General features: G+C 37.9%; 1 non-coding gene across 1 annotated transcript; it reads right to left on the reverse strand.

Moving 5' to 3' along the window:
* Positions 1–1,290: 1,290 nt before the first annotated feature.
* Trnas-aga (transfer RNA serine (anticodon AGA)) lies at positions 1,291–1,372 on the reverse strand. The gene has a single exon. It is a non-coding gene; the product is annotated as a tRNA-Ser (tRNA).
* Between the last annotated feature and the right edge of the window lie 11,862 nt (positions 1,373–13,234).

Genomic DNA, 13,234 nt, shown 5'->3' on the forward strand with positions numbered 1-13,234 from the left:
GAGGGTTTCAGGGTGTCTCGCGGTTTGTCTGGGTGGGAGGTTGGTGGGTCCAGGAGGTCTCTAGGGCGCTTCTTACCATTGAAACGCTCATGATATCCCGTAATCCGTTTGGATTACCCTGGAAACTTCTTGCTCCTTAAACTCCTGATAAGGGTCTCAAAACAAGCCTTTGAAATTCCTTAAAACGCCCTTAAACCTCCATAATCTCATTGAAACGCCCTGGAAACACCTTGCACCTTTAACCCTAGTAAGATGTTGTTATCAATATGACCCAGACAGGCTCACTAAACGAGCACTACGCCATCGTGGCGTAAAATCCTAGAAGGGTTAAAAGATTTCAACCAACCCTCTCTCCGGATCGACCACTTGTGTTTTCATTTACTATCTCTCGTTACGAACTGTGCTTTGTTTTCGTTTTCTATGGAAGACACAAAAACACAAAAACTCCACCGTGCAATGGTGCATAGCACCACAACAAAGCATCGACGGTTGTACCGTGGCGGTCGCCGGTACCGTACATTGTTGATGACGGAGAGTTTTGGGCGCAGTTTGACCATCTATCTTTTCTATGGAAGAGCTAATTTTTTGCCAAAGTCAGTTCAAATGTATTAAATATTGTGCAAGATAAAAGCCGTACTGAACGAAATTATTGCAACACCATGACAACATACCAGTCTGTTCAGAAATCCAATCATGTCCTAATTGCCTGTGATGGTATCCTATCACCATCCAAGTTTATTCTCCTTTTCAATCGATACGCATTCCATCACCAACCAGCTAGCTACCTAGGCCAGATGGATGAAATGTTCGCGACATTGAAACGACCGTCAGACGCAGCGCTGTCGCTCAGCGATAATTCGCAATCCGGAGATTCACTTTCATGTATCTACCATCTATCTACGGGAGTACCCCTATGAATGTCGGTTGGTCTTTTCGAAACTCACTATCTGCATACCTCTCACTTCCGCCCCAATACGAAGCGCATGCATGCATGTGATGTGAACAGCGCAAAAACACAAAAACTCCACCGTGCAATAGTGCATAGCACCACAACAAAGCATCGACGACGCGACACGACCAGATGCAGTCAAGGCAAGTCAAGTATCAACCGCGACTGAACAGGTAATTTGCAAGTCTTTATGTAACTCTGCGATACCTGATGGCGGTGTATTAGACCCCAAACGACCAAACTTTACGAAACCTGAATCGGGCGAAAAAAGCAAAAGTTCGAGTAACAATGACTTTGATTTATAGAGCTAGAGAGATTGTTCCAAAAAATGTTTCAATCACCGCAGTCGGTAGGATTCGAACCTACGCTCCCAGAGGGAATCTGATTTCTAGTCAGACGCCTTAACCGCTCGGCCACGACTGCTCATATCTTCCCTGTTGCCAAATGTACTACTGCTCAAATCTTCCTTCCCATAATGGGTATCGTCACTATAGCTTGTAGCTATATATAGCACATACAATGTGATACACAACTCCCTGTTACAATACAAACAAGCTCACCGAAGAGAATGAAAAAAAAGAGTAATCGAAGAGAGTCGGTGTTGGTTTCTACGTTTAGCAACTCGGCTTGCCCGTTCGCTGTTCATGTACCTATAGATGTTTATATTTCACTTTGTGCCCTCATTTGACTCGGTGGTCGGTGTTAAGCGTACTACTGGCATGGGTCGGGGAAGATAAGTTACCTTAGAGTGACCCAAAGCATACCAAATCTAAAGTTTCAAACGTTGCCTTATGAAATGAGTGTTCAGGTGATCAATATGGTCCTCTGAAGGTTTGAGTTTATTTGGAGATCAGTAAGTACTGTCGTTTGTCGTTAGTACTCAAAAAATCTACCAAATCTATGAAGCAATGTTCCAGCTTTAGCAGATACTGGCAGGGCGGAGAACTCTGTCTGGAAGTCCCCAATCTTCTCAACAACTTATCCTAAAAAATGTGGATAAGATATTGATTTATACATTTGTACGGTTTTAGATTGGTTCGTTTATCGTTCGGACATATGACTCGTCTAGCCATGGAGCCTTAAAGGAGATGTTTTACCATAAGTGTATATAGGGATGCCTAAGTCATTTCCAAAATCTTCTTCAGAGATCTAAAGCCATATAGGCGAAACTTGAAGCTCCTGGTGGCAGCTTTTTCGTGAACTTCAGATTTAGAAGAGTTGGAATTTCCAGACACGTTCGGACCACCCTAATGTCGCTTCTAAATTTGCTCCAGCCTGAGTTGAGTGAGAAGCATTCAACCAGCCAGTCACCACTATAGAGTGGCTATAGCAGTGCTGTTTTGCTGGCAACAGCATGATTCGATTTTTCTTCTTTCTCAATGGAATTATAGAATAGGGAAAGGCAGGGGAGGTTGGGTAGTTGGTTGGTATGTTCTTGCGTTTGTCGTTTTTCACGCTACATATTCCAAAACGCCCCGAGAGATCGCTCGGTCGGGCATCAGACAATAATGTGAGAGGAGAATTTGTCTTCTCTTCTAGTAGGTAGCTGTAGGAGGCTTACTCACAATCATCATCATCATCATCGTCATATCTTGTGTAATGAATCCGAGGCAAGAGTTCGGAGAGTAGGTGGTACACTCGACTGTTGTATATCTCGTAAACACGCGACACGGTCCCTATTATGAAGAAGGAAATTTGAGCTTCTAGTCGGAGATTTCCCAATATAGACACCGCGTATATTAACAGGGGTGTTTCGATTATGTTAATGGAGCGTTTTGATAGAACATTATGACTCATTTTGTCGTTATCCTTTTTTGCTTTTATTAAAAAAAACAAAATGCTCAAAATTGTTCATGATTACACAACATTGATAACGTGAAATTACAGTTTCTTATCAATTTTTGCGTATACGTAATTTATCGACGTCACTTAAGGGAAGTGTTTTATAACTTGTGAATAGTCTATATAATAAGTCCATATTTTTAATATAAGTAGATTTTGGGATCTAAACTCAAGAACAGTTTAGATGACCTTGGATATCCCGACTGATCTGATATTGTCTATTAAACTTGCAGAAGACTATCTGGACATAATAGATTACATAATAGATAAATAAATCGTAGCTTTGTATATTGAAAGCAGTTGACGTTACACTCGTAGACCTTAGGACCTAAACTCAAAAACAGTTTGGATGACCTAGGATATTCCGACTGATCTGATACTATCTATTAACCTTTCAGAAGTCTTACTGTACATGATAGATTACAAATCGAGCTTTGTATAATGAAAGAAGTTACCGCTACACCCGTTGACTTAAAGATCTAAACTTAAGAACAGTTTGGATAATCTGGGATATCCCGACTGGTCTGATGTTGTCTATTAACCTTCCAGAGGGCTTACTGGACATGATAGATTACAAATCATAGCTTTGTTTAATGAAAGAAGCTACCGTCACACCCGCAGACTTAAGGATCTAAAATCAAGAACAGTTTGGAAGACCTATGATATCCCGACTGATCTGATACTGTCTATTTACCTTTCAGAGGACTTACTGGACATGATAGATTACAAATCGTAGCTTTGTATAATGAAAGAAGTTACCGTTACACCCACAGACTTTATGATCTAAGCTCAAGGACAGTTTGGATGTCCTAGGATATTCCGACTGATCTGATACTGTCTATTGAACTTCCAGAAGACTTATTATTCATGATAGATTACAAATCGTAGCTTTGTATAATAAAACAAGTTACCGTTACACCCGTAGACTTAAAGATCTAAACTCAACAACAGTTTGGATGACCTAGGATATCCCGACTGATCTCTTAACCTTCCAGAAGGCTTACTGGACATGATAGATTACAAATCGTAGCTTTGTATAATAAAAGAAGTTACCGTTACCCCCGTAGACTATAGGATCTGACCTCAAGAATAGTTTGGATGTCTTAGGATATCCCGACTGATCGGATATTGTCTATTTACCTTTCAGAAGATTAACTGGACATAATAGATTACAAATCGTAGCTTTGTATAATAAAAAAAGTTACCGTTGCACCCGTAGACTTTATGATCTAAACTCGAGAACAGTTTGGATGACCTAAGATATCTCGACTGCCCTGATATTGTCTATTAACCTAGCAGAAGACTTACTGGACATGATAGATTACAAATCGTAGCTTTGTATAATGAAAGAAGTAACCGTTACACCCGTAGACTTAAGGATCTAAACTCAAGTACAGTTTGGATGACCTATGATATCCCGACTGAGCTGATATTGTCAATTAACCTTTCAGAAGACTAACTGGACATGATAGATTACAAATCGTAGCTTTGTATAATGAAAGAAGTTACCGTTACACCGGTAGATAAGGATCTAAGCTCAAGAATAGTTTGGATGACCTAGGGTATGCAGAAAAAAAAAATATTCTGCATAATACTGTTTTTATGCTTGACCACCAAAACTTCAGAAAAACGTAGAAAAACTCCATAATAACGCTTGAATAAATTCCGCTTTAAAAGGGTTAAGGGAATCGTTTTATAACATGTGAATGGTCCATATAATAGATCCATAATTATAATATGAGTCAAAATAGCGCATAAAAAGGAAAATGAATCATATTTCGCCTACCGATTTTAGCAACACTGCCTTTTGGAAACACTTCATTTTGGAGACCTCTTGAAATTTGTGTATTGGTTGCCATACATTGTTGAAGCCCCGTCCTTCCTCAAAGCGTGAAGTTCTTTATTTATAATCTAAGGATTCTTTCAGGGATTCCTACATCTGTTCCTTCGATATTTTTTTAAAAGATTCCTCAATAAATTTCCTAATAGAATGTCTTCAGATATTCCTCCCAAAGTTCTTTCCTGATTTTTTTAATGATATTAGCGAAAATTCATTTCAAACAGATGTTCTTTCAGAAACTCCTTCGGGTATTTTATGTATTTCAACAGAAATTCCTACAGGATCTCTTCCAAGGAAATAGATGGATTGCTTTGTAAATTTCTAATGAGACTTTTCTAGAAATTAAAGCGTTTCTCCAGACATCTTTGAGAGATTTCTTCAAAAAAACCGTAACGAATTCTTTTGTCAATTATTTCAGGAAATTCTTCATGACCTTTGGTAACAGGTTTCTCCAGAAATATTTCTTAATATTTAATAATAAATTCTTCTAGAAATACCACCAAGAGTTCCTAAAGGCATTTTACGGCATCATCAGCATCGGCAGCCATGTTGGATATGTGGCTCGAAATTTCAAAGTGATAATTCTCTGCCACCAAAGCGAATATTCGTATGAAAAAGTATCAGCCCATATGCTCACTCGCGGTGATTACGATGATACTTTTTCTGATTCGTTGGCAGCAGAATTGACAGTTTTTATCACTTCAAAAAACGCGAGGCAAACAATCATTGAAAAGCAAAAAGTCAATGATTCGTTTGACAGCTTAGCGATGCATCATGACACCTTTAATAGTATTTCCAAAAATTTCTCCAAGAATTTATTCAGTAATCCCATCTAGAATTCCTTCAGAAATTTCCCTTTCAGATTCTTTCAGATATTACTTCTGGGATTCCTTTTAGAATATCTCCAGGAATGTACACGAATTAGACTGAAATTGACTCAACAATAATCCTCAAAGGATTATTTCAGAAAGTCCTGCTTTTGAAACTTCTTCAAGAATTTCTTTAGAAATATCTCCATAGACTCCTTTAGCAGTTTGGGGATTCTTTTATGAATTTCAGCAAGGGATTTCCTCGGAAATTTTTCCATGATTTTTTTTTCTGAGTTTTCAATATCTTGTCAGTTATTCTCAAGTAAATTCTTCCGATGGTTCTTGTAGGAATTCCTTAGAAAATTTCATCAGGGGTAACTGAAGAAATTCCCGGAAGGTTTCTTTTAAAAAGCTCTGCGGTTCTTTCAGAAATATATCCCGAGATTCCTTCAGATATTCCTTCACGAATTTTACAGAGGTACTATATGAAATCACATGAAAATACTGGAGCATTTCTTCAAGGGACACCATAAGGAAAGATTACTAAAAAAAATCCCTGACAAAACATCTGTAGACACCAATTTTTTTTTTTATTTTCATAAAGAGATTCCTGAACAAAATCCTATCAAACAGTTTCTGAAGGATTGACGGGGAAGTTTCTGGGGAAATTCCTAAGGAATACATGGAGAAACTATTTGGGATGACTAAGGAGAAATTCCGAGACGATTTTTATGAAAAACTTTTGGAGGAATTATGTTGAATATTCCCGGAAAAAATGCTCAGAAAACCCGTGAAAGTAATTTTACAAAAAAAAAAAACTCCTTGGAGAATTTATTGCAAGATGTTTGAAAGGTACTAGTGGAGAAAAACCACTGAAGCAATTTCTGAGGGATTCCAACCTAAATTTCCGAAAGCATTCCTGCAGAAGAATCTGAATTTCTGAACGAATCAATAGAGGCATTTTGGGATGAACACCTGGAGGAACATTTGCAGGACTTACTTCAAAAATATCTTGGGTACGGCTACCATCAGCTAGGCATAGAAAATCAGGGCATTTCATGTACATATTTTTCCAAAAATAAGAAAAACTCTCCAGATTTCTTAAAGCAATCGCCAAAATGAGTCTAAAATCAGGACATATCCTGCTAAACTGGGTCGGATGGTAACCCTATAGGAAATTCTGAAAAAATAACTAATTCTCCTTCAGGAGTTTCTTCAAAGTTTTCCTTACGACTATAATGAGGCATATCTCCAGGATTTTCTCTTGGAATTTCTACAACAATTCCTCCGCGATTTCTTTCTGGAAATACTTCAGGTTTTGTTTTTGGATTTCATCTTCGAGTTCTTCCGAGTATTCCTCCTGAAAATTCCTCCTGGAAATCCTACGGAGATTCCCACTTGCAATCTTTCAAGAATTACTCCTGGAAATCCATCGGGAATTCTACTTGAAAATCCTCTGGTATTCCACCTAGAAATCCTTCGGTGATTCCTCTTTGAATTCTTTCAGGGATTTCTTCTGGAATTTCTTCAGGGATTTCTCCGGGAATTCTGTCAAACATTTATCTTGAAAATCATTGGAGGATTCCGCCTGGAAATCCTTTGGAGGTTCCTCCTGGATGTCCGTCGGAGATGCTTCCTGAAATTCCCTCGGTGATTCCTCCTGGAATTTCTTCGGAGATTCCTCCTGACATTCCTTCGGGGATTTCTCTTGGAATTCTTCCTGAAATTCCTTCGGGGATTCCTCCTGGATATCCTTCGATGATCTCTTCTGGAAATCCTTCGGAAATTCCTCCTTAAATTCCTTTGGAAATTCCTCTGAAATTTGGTTATCCTACTGGGACTGGGATTCCTCCTGTAATTCATTCAAGAATTCCTCCTGGATTTCCTTCAGGGATTCTTCCATGAATTCCTCTTATATTTCAATCAGAAATTTATTTAAAATTTTCCACATAGATTTCTCTAAAAGACATTCTTGAACCACCAGAGATTGCTACAGAAGTTCTTAGTCCAGAAGCTTCTTAAGGGATTTGTCCTACAGTTCATCTTGGAATTTCTTTGGAGAATACTAATTTACAATTGTGCGACCTTATTACAGTAGTGCTTCGGTTTTATCACCAGACATTTTATTCGCTACTCACTAAATTCCGCTCGATTCTATCAGGATTCTTGATTATTTTTTTATTTTCACAGACCAATATGAGATGACCGAAAGGTGGAAGCAGCACTTTGTCGAATATCTAAATGGTGCAGAGAACGTAGGCACTTAGGGTCAAGACAACGTAATAAATGGTTACGTCAACATGGCACAAATTTCCCAAATGGAGGAGAACGTGTCTCTGGAGACCAACTGCTACGGCAGCGGATGGATTATAGTATGGCGGATGATGAGAACTAACCAACTTCCTCAAAAAGAGAAGTCAAAGATGCCATTCAACAGCCCAAGAACAATAAGTCCATTGGTAAGGATGGTACTGCAGCCAAGATCATCAAGATGGATTCGATAGAGTTGACCATTTGTCGGCACCTCCAGCTGGTTGTCAGGATCTGGAAAAAGTTTTCCACACTACCGGAGTAGTGGAAGAAGGAGGTAATTTGTCCAATCTAAATAGAGATTACAAATTAGAGCGTAAGGCTTCGGAACGACCACCATTCTGAATGCCGCTTAAAAATTGCTATCATCTAAAACTTATACCTAACAAATTAATTCGTGAGAAGTTATCAAGCCGGCTTAGACGATGGCCGGTCGATAACGGACCAGATCTTTACCATAAGACAAATCATCTAGAAATACGAGCGAATATTAGATCCTCACGCATCAACTGTTCATCGATTTCAAGGTGACATACGACAGAATCGACCGCGCAGAGCTACGGAACATCATGAATGAGAATGGCTTTCTCTGGAAACTTACAAGATTGATAATGGCAACGATGAACGGTGTCAAGAGCAGCGCCGAGGTGTAACTGAGGAAGACACGACAAGAATATCCCAAAATATACAGACATTGTGACACATACTTCAAAATACATTAAGGTCCATCTGTATGTCAGTCGGCACCTAAATATTAACATATAGAGATACTCGTATTGTTGTGAGGCATAACAGATACAACCTTGAATGAATAAGGGACTGGATCACAACGTCCGACTTAACGTCCAAAAGTTTGGATACGTCATAACATCTTATGTGCCTTCTTCCCTTGGACATATTTGCATCTTTGGGCATTATGCAACGGAAATATGCACTATAAAGTCCTGGGACATTATAACCTCGGACATTCGGATACTGCGCCAAGGAATAATGCCAATAGAGTGAAAAGAAACAAGAGCAATTACTTTAGAAATTTCGGCGAGAATTCCTGAAGAAATCTTTGTAGGAAAACCTTAAGGAATATTATCGGGAATTTCTGCTGGTATTAAAAAAGAAATTTCTAAGGGAATCCTTGGAGAAGTTTTTGGAAAAATAATAAGAAGAATTACAGGAAGTATTTTTAGAGGAAGCATAGCAACTCTTGAGCAAACTCAGCAAGAATTTCTAAAGAAAACCTATCAGGCATTTGTGGAGAAATTCCAAGAGAATTTCTCAAGAGATTTCGCAATGGATCCCTCTTGGTATTTCTTCGTGGATTTCTCCAAGTTTTTAGTTAGGAAGTTTTCTAGGAATGCCCACTGTGACTCCTTAAGAAGTACTTTTCAGAAGATTCCTCCACAAATTTATCCAAAAATGTCTGCTGGGATTCCTCCAGGAGTTTTTTATGTGATTCCTCCAGAGATTCTCTCACGGATTTTTTTTTTTTTGCATACAAAAGAGTGAAAAGTGTTAGTTCGGGCTCGCCGGTCGAGAAAAAAAATCCGGGCGCCGACAAGTGAGTCGCGTTCAGTGTATTTCTGTGTGGAATAGACTAAAGGTTTCTGCTCCCTAGTGGAGTGGAGACGCGCGATAGAATTTTCTTTTTGGCTAGTTTTTGCGTCGAAAAGTGGTCGGTTGTTAACGGCGGTTTGTGTATATTGATCCATTGTCAAATCATATCACTAACCATAGGTGACTCCCGGACTGACAATGTACCTAACCCTACTAACAAAAAAAAATCCTTCCTGAGACAAACGTGGAGATGCAGCGATTCGCGGTCTTTTTAACAACGTTTGTCTTACTAACATTCCCTCCCTTCCTCGATGACCGTAAGGACGTGGCCAGAGGTGAATTCCAGAGGAATTCCAAATATTCCATAAGCATTCTCCTAGGGAAGAACCAGGAATGTCTGTTCGTATTCTTTCTGGTAATCCTCTTCAAATTGCTCCTGGAATGCTGTTGGGATTTCCACAGGAATTCGAGGTGGGAATTCTAGAAGAAGTTTAGGATTCCTCAAGCAATTCCTGTTAGAAATATTTTAGGAATTCCTGTAGAACTGTAGTCCTAACTCCAAATACCTGCAGAAATTCCATCTAGAAATGCTTGAGACGTCCTAGCAAGAATGTTTGGAGAAAACCTTGTATGATTTCCTAAAGTAATCCCAGCAAGAATTTCTATAGACATTCGGGGTTGAAGTTCTAGAGAAGTCTCTAAAGGAATCATTGGAACAAATTTCTGGAGAAAACCTCCGAAACTTTTTCCTATGGTTCCTTAATCCGGACGGATGGGTCATTTGTGTCCAGCCGAGAAAATCAACCATATCGAACGTGTTCAGCGAGGTTACATCCAGATAGGTGAAAATTCCGTCCCCAAAGAGTTAAGCGAGTCGCCTTGAAGTTCTTCAAGAAATTCCTGGTAAGATTCATGCATTATTTATTTATTGGTTTATGTAGGAATTCCTCTTGGATTACATCCAGTAATCACTGCTGGAATTCCATCACGAATTCCGACTATTTAGAGATTCTTTGGGAATTCTTGCTGAGATTTCTCAAGCAGGAGTTGCTATTGTAAATATTTTAATGTTATGTCATTGGATTACGAATACTTATAATACTATTGTTGCTTCCTTGAAAGTCGATATTTGCGGGTAATTGAGTGATCAGGTTCACCCCACTGATCAACTACACCCCAGTTTACGGTACCATCGTTGGGGGTGAGAATAGGTTAAAAATGCATGCTTCCACATTCATTTTTTAATAACTTTTGATTCTTTGCATGAAAAAGTCCTTTGACCACTGGAATGTGATCTTTGTTAATGCATGCACAAATGATGAAAAAATATTTGGAGTTCATCAATATTCTTTTGGATCTGGATCTGAAGGTAACCTTGGAGAAATCATCAGAAGAAGTGTTGGGCATTTTTTTTTATTATCGTACAAATTAGGCCGAAGGGTCTTAGATTTTCATGAAAATTTTCCACAAGCTGGGCTCATGAATTTATCGACACTGATTTTTCATTTGGGCCCAACTGACATTTCCGAGTTCTCTTCATCGATCCTCTCTTTGTGTTATCACAGAATGTGTATTGAGTTTTCCAAAGATTTTTTGGTTGAAATGCGAAGAAGACGACTACATGTTGCTATAGAAACGAAAAGAATAATTATTTTGTTTGTTTTGATCAAGTTATTAGCGAAAGAGAGAGTCGACGAAGAGAAATCGATCAAGTTAGTTAGGCCCTTATGAAAAATCATTGTCGATATGAACAAAAAAAATGAGAAAAATTCAGGGTCACCTATTTTCCCGGAAATTCTTTGTTTTCCCCTGGCACTACTTATCTTGAAAAATCATAACTCAAGAACGAAGCATCATAGAAACAAAGCTTTTTTAGGAAATAAAAGCAAATTTTCTCAAAATTCAAAAAAAAACTGGAAAAAGTTTTCCACAAAATTTTCAACAGTTGAGAAAATTCGTAAAGAAAAGCCGGAAAAACAATGCCCGAACTCGTGGAAAATTTTCAAAAAAATGTTCTTGAGAAGGTTTTTGCATAAGCTTTAATCGCTGAAATTTTTGGAATGCCCCATTTTTTCGTTTTTGGTCATAACCAATTTTGTTGAAAAATGTCCAAATGTATCACATAAGCTTTTTCTTTAAAAAATTATAACTCAAGAACGAAGCATCGTAGAAACAAAGTTTTTTAATGAAAATAAAACTATCTTCTCAAAAATATTTTTTGAAAATTTTCCGCGAGTTCGGGCATAGTTTTTCCGGCTTTTCTTTGGGAATTTCCTCAACGGTGGAAAATTTTGTGGAAAACTTTTTCCTTTTTATAAATATTTTTTTGGATTCCTGAGAAAAATTGCGTTCAGAAACTTTGTTTCTACGATGCTTCGTTCTTGAGTTATGATTTTTCAAAGAAAAGGCTTATATGACACATTTGGACATTTCTCAACAAAATTGGCCATAACTCAAAAAAGAAAAAAAAAGTGCATTCCAAAAATTTCAGTGATTAAAGCTCATGGAACAACTTTCGCAAACATATTTTATTTTGATATTTTTTACGAATTCGGGCATTGCTTTTCCGGCTTTTCTTCAAGGTTGCAACCATTCATTTGCAAAGATTTACATTCATTTGCTATTATCTCAGTTCAGAAGCATGTTATCGAAAAACAATGTATGAATGAATTTAACCTTGTAGTTTTATCTGAAAGTTTGCCGAATAACATTGGGGTCGCAAACGTATACCAAAGTCGTGAGCGAGCTGTGAAGGCAACTCTTCACGCGGTGAATGTAAATTACATTCACGCTGTGGAAAGTTGCCTTCACAGCTCGCTCACGACTTTGGTATACGTGTGCGACCCCAATGTTATTCGGCAAATTTTCATATAAAACTACAAGGTTAAATTCATCCATACATTGTTTTTCGATAGCATGCTTCTGAACTGAGATAATAGCAAATGAATGTAAATCTTTGTAAATGAATGGTCGCAACCTTGCTTTTCTTTACGAATTTTCTCAACTGCAGAAAATTTTGTGGAAAACTTCTTCCAGTTCATATTTTTTTTGGATTTCTGTGAAAATTTGCTTTTATTTTCTAAAAAAACTTTGTTTCTATTATGCTTCGTTCTTGAGTTATGATTTTTCAAAGGAAGTAGTGTCAGGGGAAAACAACGAATTTCCACCTGACTTTTCCGGGAAAATAGGCGGCCCTGAATTTTTCTTAATTTTTTTTCGTTCATATATCCATGAGCCCTGCCTGTGGAAAAAGTTTCATGAAAATCTGGGACTCTTCGGCCCAATCCCGTACAGTAATGAAAAAATGCCCTGTTTTTTGGAAAAATCCTTGGAGAAATTCTTGAAGAAGTTCTTTGCTAGTTTGGAGGCTGTCGACAGTGCACTAAGGGCCAGAATCGCAATCTAGCGGAACAAAATTAATTACTCCAAAACGAAGCATTTCCGACGCATGGTGTCTTCGACAAAGTTGCTTGACATCAGCTGGGGTATCTATTGATAAGAACGTAGTAGTTCGCAACTCGTCCGTATAGGTGGCGCCCCTATCTAACTTCTTTGTTTTACGTCCTAGAGTCTTGGCGTCTTCGGCAAAGTTGTTCATTTTGGCAAAATAAACAACTCTTTTTCAGACGTCAAAATTCCACAGCCTACTGTTTTCGAGTTATTTTAAAAATAAAATACATTCAATGAAAAAACAGTTTTTTAAGCTTATTTTGACATTTTTACTAGAAACCATGTGAGTTTAAATTTTTTCCTAATATAAATATGTCAAACCAAACACATTCTATGGAAATATATTCAATATTATCATTAAAAATTTAAAATAAAAAAATAAATTCGAAAAAATAGTGTGAATTTCAAGCCTTAATATCTCACAAAGCGCAAAAAATCGCAACTTCAAATTTTCAGCAAATACGAAGCAATACTAGGTGAACA

This window comes from Aedes albopictus, chromosome 3, assembly GCF_035046485.1.
Source record: "Aedes albopictus strain Foshan chromosome 3, AalbF5, whole genome shotgun sequence".
Classification (NCBI taxonomy): domain Eukaryota; kingdom Metazoa; phylum Arthropoda; class Insecta; order Diptera; family Culicidae; genus Aedes; species Aedes albopictus.